Below are 8897 nucleotides of genomic sequence, written 5' to 3' on the forward strand. Positions count from 1 at the left end.
AACCTTAGGGCTTAACCTTAAGGATGCAAGAGATGAGGGAGATCTGGGGAGAGAGGCTGAGAAGGAACACTGGGATGTAATGGGTAAGGGAAGATAGGGTCGGATCTTGGGAATTGATCCTCACTTGGTGATGTCAATCTCACTGGTTGAGAGTGATCCAATTGTCTAGTTTCAGGATCTTCCCTTAAGGCCAGATTATAGGATCCTGTAATGGGCACTAGTAATAAACTTGATGAACAGGAAGAAGAACCTCCTATTGGCAGTTGTCATCTGCAAATTATTGAGGGTTTCCAGGCAGCAAAAACTGGATGTGAGGCCCTTTGGTTGAATTTGGGTTCTACGGAACCATTTTGATTGCTGCTAGTATATTTCCTTTGCCCAAAATTGTGCCTGCCTTGAGTTGCTGGTTCTGTTACTAGGTTGACAATGGAGATCCTGATGCTATTGATTCATGAAGAATTCAATTTTGCATCTGGTAGCCTTTAGTCTAAAGAAGTCCAGGGGTTTATGTCCATCATGGCAAATATGGACATATTCCAAATCACTAGATATAACACTTATGAGGGACCACTAGCTTTTCTTTTGTGACAGGTATGATATATCTAGCTTTAGAGAATATCATTATCACCATTGTCTATTGTCATGGTGCAATCATTCTCTAAATGTTTTCTGGTTTGCTGGTGTCATTCACCTCACGGGGATCCAGGACTTGTTCAATCAGCCCATGCAAGTTGGGTATCAGACAGAGCTTGGTTGAGTCATCTGGTAGGCTATCTGGCTGAGTCCTTAGTTGCATAAAGTTGCATAAAGTTCCATAAAACTCCAGTTTCACAAGAACGCCTTGCCAAGAAGACCACTTTGATTGAACTGTAGCAATGTGGGTTGCTAGGTGCTGCTATAGTGTGTATTTAGCAGAAGGTCCTGTTGCCCATGACAGGAGGCAGTGGTTCTTTCCCAGCCTTGCAGTTACAGCCATTAAGTGTAATGTGAAATACACTGGTTACCACCCCAGATCCTTTTGCTTACAAAGGACTGCCTCCCTTCAAAAAAAGGTTTAATTGATATGTGCTGGTTTTTTTTAGGAGATGACCAGGCAGAGCAAAAGGAAGGGGTCATATCTGTCATGAGTCCCCGCCCACAAGAGATCTAAATTCAGCCCATCTTGAATTCCTTATCTACTGCCAATTTCTTTTGGCCATTATTAGTACAAATTCTAGAGACGAAGTGGCTCAGTGACTAAGATACTGAGCTTGTCTATCAGAACGTTCAGCAGTTCGGCGGTTCGAATCCCTAGTACCACATAATGGAGTGAGCTCCTGTTACATGTCCCAGCTTCTGCCAACCTAGCAGTTTGAAAGCATGTAAAAATGCAAGGAGAAAAATATGGACCACTTTGGTGGGAAGGTAACAGTGTCCCATGCGCCTTCAGTGTTTAGTCATGCTGGCCACATGACCAGGGAGACGTCTTCAGACAGTGCTGGCTCTTTGGCTTTGTAACGGAGATAAGCACCACCCCCTAGAGCCAAGTATGACTAGCACATATGTGCGAGGGGAACCTTTACCAGAGGTGGTATTCAGCAGGTTCTGACCAGTTCTGGAGAACTGGTAGTGGAAATTTTGAGTAGTTCAGAGAACTGGCAAATACCACCTCTGACTGGCCTCACCCCATCTATTCTTTGCCTCCCGAGTCCCAGCTGATCAGCTGGGTCTTCTTTTGTTGCCCTGCACAGGAATACAGAGCTGGAAAGCAGGTTAGTGGGGTGGGGAGGGAATGGGATTGTGCAGTAATCTTCCCCTGGAGTGGGGAGGGAATTGGGATTTTGCAGTATGCTTTTCCTGCCATGCCCACCAAGCCATGCCCACAGAACTGGTAGTAAAAAATTTTGAATCCCACCACTGACCTTTAGTACAAATTCTTATAGAGAGTATAAAACTTTCAATAAATCTTTGTATAGGGTCAGACACATGAATGTTCATAATTAACCAAGTTTACTTTGACAAAAGAAATAGTCCATAGAAAATCAACCCAGAATGAAGAAATAAATACCATAGGGAGCAACTAGAAATTTGTTTTAGGGTGGGGTTTCCAACCATCTCTCTCAGGTTTGAGGATTTTTTTCAGCTCACACAGAATTAGAATGTAAAGATGCTGATAAATGAGTTGAGAGTTCAATTTCCGGAACCAAGGAATATTGATTTTATTTATTTATTTTATTTTTATTTATTTGATTTGCCAATTGTTTACAAGATAATAAGTATAAATGTATACATAGTTGTGAATACATGAAATGGTTACATATAAGAAAAATAAAAGAATAAGAGAAACAATAGGACAGGGACGGTAGGCACGTTGGTGCGCTTATGCACGCCCCTACAGACCTCTTAGGAAAGGGGTGAGGTCAATAGTAGACAGTCTAAGGTTAAAGTTTTTGGGGTTTGGGGAAGAAACTACAGAGTCGGGTAGAGTATTCCAGACATTGACCACTCTATTGCTGAAGTCGTATTTCCTGCAATCAAGTTTGGTGCGGTTTACTTTGAGTTTGTATCTATTGTGTGCTCTTGTGTTGTTATGGTTGAAGCTGAAGTATTCATTGACAGGTAGGACATTGCAATGTATGATTTTGTATACCATGCTTAAGTCAGACCAAGAAGGGCGTAATTCAAGGTTTTCTAGTTCTAGAATTTCAAGTCTGGTGGCATAAAGGTATTCTACAGCGAGTAGAGGAGTGGAGAACTCTTCTTGTGAAATATTTCTGGACTTTCTCAATTGTGCTAATATCAGATACGTAGTGTGGGTTCCAGACTGATGAACTGTATTCGAGTATTGGTCTAGCAAATGTTTTGTATGCTCTGGTTAGTAGTGTGATATTACCAGAGAAAAAGCTACGTAGGATTAGGTTAACAACTCTTAATGCCTTTTTGGCTATGTAGTTGCAGTGTGCTCTAGCACTTAGATCATTAGAGGTGAGTATTCCAAGGTCCTTTACAGAGCTTGGGTCATCAACAAGATCTTGACTATTCAGCTTGTATTTTATTTTCTGATTTTTTTGCCAATATGTAAGACAGAGCATTTATTTGTTGAGATTTGAAGTTGCCATTTGTTTGACCATTCGGATACATAGTCAAGATCTTTTTGTAGGGTAGCAGTATTGTCTGTGGTATTGAACAGCTTTACATCATCAGCGAAGAGAACGCAATTGCTCTTAATATGATCACAGAGGTCGTTTATGTAGAGTATGAAGAGAGTTGGTCCTAGAACACTGCCTTGGGGAACACCACTATTGACAGGTACTGGATTTGATAGGACGCTCCCGATTTTGACTATTTGTTGTCTGTTTGACAGGAATGCTTCTATCCAGTTATACAGTTGTCCAGAGATACCATAGGATTTTATTTTTAGGAGTAGTTTGTCGTGTACCACTGAATCAAAGGCTTTACAGAAGTCTATGTAGATTGCGTCTATTGTTTTGCCCTGGTCGAGTTGTGTCGTCCATATGTTTTGCAGTGTAAGAGTTGCAGATTACAGGATAGTTTTTTTCTGAAACCAAATTGTTTATTGGAGAGTAGGTTATTTGTCTCTAAGTGAAGGATGATGGATTGGTTAATAATTGATTCCATGACTTTACAGGTGACGCAGCATAAGGAGATTGGCCTGTAATTTTCAACTAGGCTTGGGTCTCCCTTTTTGAAGATGGGGATGACTGTGGCTTGTGACCATAGGTTAGGCAAGGAGCTGGTTCTGAAAGATTTTTCAAAGATTATGCTTAGAGGTTTGGCTATGGCAGTGGATAGCTTTCTTAAGAAGTAGGCACATATTCCATCCGGTCCAATAGATAGAGATGGTTTTAGGTTGCGTATTGCTTTTCAACATTGTCTTCTGTGAAATCGATATGTATTAGATCATTGTTGTTATCTGTGGTACGGCTAGGACAAATGAGTAAATGAGGAGGGAAGTCCAAAAGTAAAGTTAGAAAGTATTACTTCACAGAAAGAGCAGTGGAGGGAGGAGGTTAAGCATCAGTAACTAAGTTTAATCATGTTTGTGATAAACATATGTCCATCATCTGACCAAAATTAAAAATAAAATAAAAATGATAAAAAAATAATAATAATTTAAAATAATAAATAAATAAATTAAAAAGAAAAAAAAGAAAAATTCAAAAGGCAGACTAGGTCTTTTTTTGCCATCAAATTTCTGTTTTTCTTTTTTTAATAAATTTTATTAAACATTTTCCAACAATTAATAACATATCAATACTTTTAACAACATTACAGCATCAATATTCATATTCATAAATTAGTTACTATGTTACTTTTGTATCTATTGTTTAACCAAGTGTACCAGGCATCCCAGACTAAATAATACTCCAATTCACCTTTATCTTTTAACTCTAAAGTCAGCCTGTCCATCTCTGCGCAGTCCAAAATCTTTCTTATGACAGTCCCCTCAGATGATATATTATCCTGTTCCCAGTACTGTGCATACACTATTCTTGCCGCTGATGTTATGTATAGAATGATGTATTTGTCAGTCTTAGTATTAACCCTAACCCCCTATAATTCCCAATAGAAACAATTCCAGTCTAAATTCAATTTTTTGTTTTGTTATTTCCTCTATCCACTTTTTAATCTTATTCCAGTAAATTTTAGCTTCTAAATGCTAAAAATTTCTATGTTTCTAAATCAGCTTACTTAAGAGAAGAGGGAAGACCTATGGAGAAAAAGACCATGAGTGTTGGGTAAAGACAATCTCATTTTTCAGACTTGAGCAAAGTGTAATAGAATCCTACTTATAACTTTCTCCAAGGACAGAAGATAGAGGGAAGTATGCAGTGGGGTACCCCAAGGCTCTGTTTTAGGCCCAGTACATCTTCATCAATTATTTGGATGAAGGGATAGATGGGGAACACATCTAATTTGCAGACGACTCCAAGCTAGCAGGAGTAGCCAACATTCCAGAAGATAAGCTGGATACAGAAGGATCTTGACCAGTAGTGGGATTCAACTGGTGTAACAACCGATTCAAATGAGCACACACTTTGTGCTGGCATGCGTGCTGCGCATGTGCATGTGCATGGTGCATTATAAAACAGCTCTAAACTTACCTTCTACTGCAGCCCCAGTAAGTAAAATAGATCTGCTGCACCTATCAGCTGGGCTCCAAACAAAGGAAATATAGGATAGACTAGCGCAGGGGTGGGGCCAACTTATCGCCGGAACTACAGGTTAACCCAAACCGGTCCATACCAGCAATTAATTGCTGGCATATTTAAGGGGAAGAAATGAAAGCAGAAAAGAAACTGAGTAAATATTGAGAGGCTAATTGTGGAAAACAAAGCAGAAAGCAAGAAAAGTGTGGGACTAAGAACTTGGGGGATAAAAAGACACTAAAACAGGCTCAGTGCTATAAATTGTTGGGAAGCAATATTACCTGTTTCTCAGTCTCTGATGAAAACCATGTCTATTTGAAGGTCTCTCTCTCATTCAGCCAATACTTGCTGCTAGCCAGTTTCTCCAAAAGGGAAAGTTTTTTTTTTTAAACAAAAGATACTTTTTCTTTTCAATAGAAGTAAAGAAGACTTTTCTGAAATTCATATATTTTAATGGCTGCATGTTGAATCATTGGCACAATCTAGCCCTAAGTCTGAGAATATTCTATGTTGTTTGATTCTGGTTTGTTTAGAAAAGGCATGAAATGAATGTGACAGAGAGAGGAAAAAAATGATGGTTAAATGTATTTCTACTTCTGTTCAAGAAATAGCTTCTCTATGTTTACAGCAAAGGAACCAATAGGTATTATTGACTTCCCAAGACTTCTGCATCTAGGATTTTAGATTTCTTCCAAGATAATATTGACCCCACTTATCTAGTTACAGTCATCTTTTTAATCTTCCTCAACTCTCTAATATTTATACTCATTGTTAAATTCTGAAGCTGGCCGCTGTTCAATTATCTTTCCTGCTTTCTATTAATTCCTTGATGTGCTTTGTCTAAATGCTATGCTTACTGCAAAAGTTTCCCCTCAGGCACATTTTAGGAGAATTACGGTAGCAGCTGAGTTCTCCGAGGAGTTTTTGAAAAAAAGTCTTCCACCAAGAGAAACTTGCCGGTCTCTTATTAACTGTTTTGGCTTGCCGCTGCTAGGCGGAACTTTAGAGTTAGGAAAGGGGAGATTAGGAGGCCTTTTACTGATTGTCTTAGTTAATGGTTTGTGCAGGCTAGTCACGCAACTCAGAGGATGTTCTTGGTGAGGATCACCATCCGATTCCAAAGCCACGGATTTTACCTATTCCTGTTTCTGCGTCGGCTCCATCTTCAGAGCCTCTTCAGCTCTGGATCGGGCAATGGATCCACAGAAATCGGCGCAATCCACGGTGGGTCTTTGGAGATGGTTCTTTAAGACTCCTGTTTCTGGATCAAAGCAAAGGACATACTTCTTTTGTTGCAAATGTGCGACTCACAGTTGTTGCTGATGGATGCTTCTCTGCTCCGTATCTTCTTAGGTGAACACGAAAGTGTCATGTCTGAAAACACGGGAAAAGGTAAATTTTGCAATGCGTTGGCAAAAGTGCAAATGTTATTTCTGGCATCCAGCCAGCACTGAAATGCTTTTTTGGGGGAGGGAGAGGAGGAAAATGTACTGCATGTTGATATTCAACCATCAAAATTTAATTAAAGACCAAGGGACTGTCCCCGTTTTTATCACCCAAAGTATCTGATCTGGCAGTGTTTATAGTTGACTTGCAGCATTGTAAAATATGATGCTTAATCGTACAATTGGTAGAGGAGAATATTTGTAGCTGTAGGTAGAAATGAGGGGTTCTTGGCACTCTCAGAGCTTTATTGTTTTTCTACAGACATTTCATTACCCATTACAATCCTGTACTTGCTGTTCAAGGAAATCATACGGTGAATGCAAAAGGAGTTATTCCAAGGTAAATTAGGTATAAATATAATGTGACTGCATTTATAGACTTATTTATGAAGTAAGTTACAATGTGATTTATAGTTATCCCTAAGAATCACTTATGTTCTTGAATTTTATAACATCAGATTCCTGTCAGAGTCCTGGTGATGGACTGTAAAGTATAAAATATAAAACAAAAATTAAAATAAAATTGATTATGCTTAAAATTGACTTCAGACATGATTATGTGACATCAAGTCCTTCTTTACTCTTATTGACCACAGAGGTAGTTTTTCTCCATTATCATCTATTTCCAACCAGTTATTTTAAGGCTCTCAAACAATGCATCCATCACCACTGTAATTAAGTCTATCCACTTCGTTAGTTCTCTTCTCCTTCCTTCCATGTTTCAGAATAACAGAGTTGGAAGGGACATTGGAGGTCTTCTAATCCAATCCACAGATCAAGCAGGAGACCTATACCATTCTGGATACATGGCTGTCCAATATCTTCTTAAAAACCTCCAGTGATGGAGCACCCACTTCTAACCAGTCCTCTTGGTTAATTGTTCTCACTGTTAGGAAATTTCTCCTTAGTTCTAGGTTGCTTCTTTCCTTGTTTAGTTTCCAACCATTTCTTCTAATCCTGCCTTCTGGTGCTTTGGAGAATAGGTTTGCCCATTCTTCTTTGTGGCAGACCCTCAAATATTGGAAGACTGCTATCATGTCACCCCTTCTTTTTACTAGACTAGACATACCCAATTCTGAAAACTATTCCTCATATGTTTTAGTTTCCAGCCCCCTAGTCATCTTTGGTCTTCTTCTCTGCACTCTTTTACAAAGTGTACATCTTTTTTTATACTGTGGTGACCCAAAACTGGATGCAGTATTCCAAGTGTGGTCTTATCAAAGCATTATAAAACACTACTAACATTTCACATGATCTTGATTCTATCCCGCTATCAATCCAGTCTAGCATTACATTGGTCTTATTGGCAGCTGTATCCCACTGCTGGCTCATATCTAAGTGATCCCTCTTGCAGTTAAGTGCTATTGAGTCAGTTCCATCTTTCTATACTGTACATTTTTTTTTTCTTATCTAAGTGTAAAACCTTACTTTTCTCACCATTGAATTTCATTTTGTTAGATAGAGCCCAGATTTCAAGTCTTATCGAGATCCTTCTGGACCTTGAACCTATCTTCTGGGATGTTGGCTATGCCAGCTTGATGTTGTCTGCAAATTTGATATGTTCCCCTTTTATTCTCTCATCTAAATAGTTTATGAAGATATTGAAGAGTATGGGGCCTAAGGCAGAACTTTGGGATCTCCACTGCTTACTTCCCTCCATGTAAATGACTGCAGTTTGTGCAGTTTGTTAGCCAATTATAAATCCATCTGTTGGTGGTGCTGTCTATCCCACATTTTTCTAACTTACTAAGAAGTAGGTTGTGGTCTACTTTGTTAAATGTCTTACTGAAATCCAAGTATTCTATGTCCACAGCATTTCATCCACTAATTTAGTTACTTGTCAAAGAATGAAATAAAATATTGTTTGGCCTGATATGTTTTTGACAAACCCATGCTGGCTTCTAGTTATAGCGTTGCTTGCAGATCTGTATTTGTTAACATACTAGCCTTTTATGTAGTACTATGATGAATTATCAAAATTACACTCATTCAGGGATCTCCTGTTCATAACTTATAATATTTACAAGCTCTCTGGAACTCTATTTTTACCATCTTCCTAAATATTGGAAGGAGGGTGCCACTTGGAACTCCTGGATCCAGAGTGTAGGAGCTGCCACAGAGAAGAATTGATAATTCACCTATTCCACTGAATTTCTTGCAAATGTGAACCTTTAGCATCCCCATGTGGACATTTCAAACCACACTACAGAAGCTATTTCTTGTTTAAAACAAACATGTTGAATTATTTTCTGGGGCCTACTGTCAACCAATGAAGAACTTTCAGCTTCAGTGTAACATACAA

The sequence above is a fragment of the Notechis scutatus genome, chromosome 2 (assembly GCF_049901735.1).
Source record: "Notechis scutatus isolate UNSWTSFEM ecotype Mainland chromosome 2, rNotScu1.2, whole genome shotgun sequence".
NCBI classification, from domain to species: domain Eukaryota; kingdom Metazoa; phylum Chordata; class Lepidosauria; order Squamata; family Elapidae; genus Notechis; species Notechis scutatus.